The sequence below is a fragment of the Penaeus monodon genome, chromosome 25 (assembly GCF_015228065.2).
Source record: "Penaeus monodon isolate SGIC_2016 chromosome 25, NSTDA_Pmon_1, whole genome shotgun sequence".
Taxonomy (NCBI): Eukaryota; Metazoa; Arthropoda; class Malacostraca; order Decapoda; family Penaeidae; genus Penaeus; species Penaeus monodon.
Genome location: NC_051410.1, coordinates 5,838,536 through 5,838,752, shown reverse-complemented (window position 1 = coordinate 5,838,752; position 217 = coordinate 5,838,536).

The window sequence follows — 217 nt, the reverse complement described above, 5'->3', positions numbered from 1 at the left end:
TCAAATTCCTGAATGAAGATCCAAAGTCAAAAAGCATTAGAGAGGTTTGTTTGTTTCACCCCCCCCCCCCAATATATGACCCCAGGTCATTTGGGGCTCGATTTGATATCAGGTCAATGTCTATCCAATTCAAGAGTGACATTTCAGTTTTGATTGCTAGGGTTTTATTCAATTTGTGTGTGTGTGTGGGGGGGGGGGCAGTCTGTGAGTGCGCGTC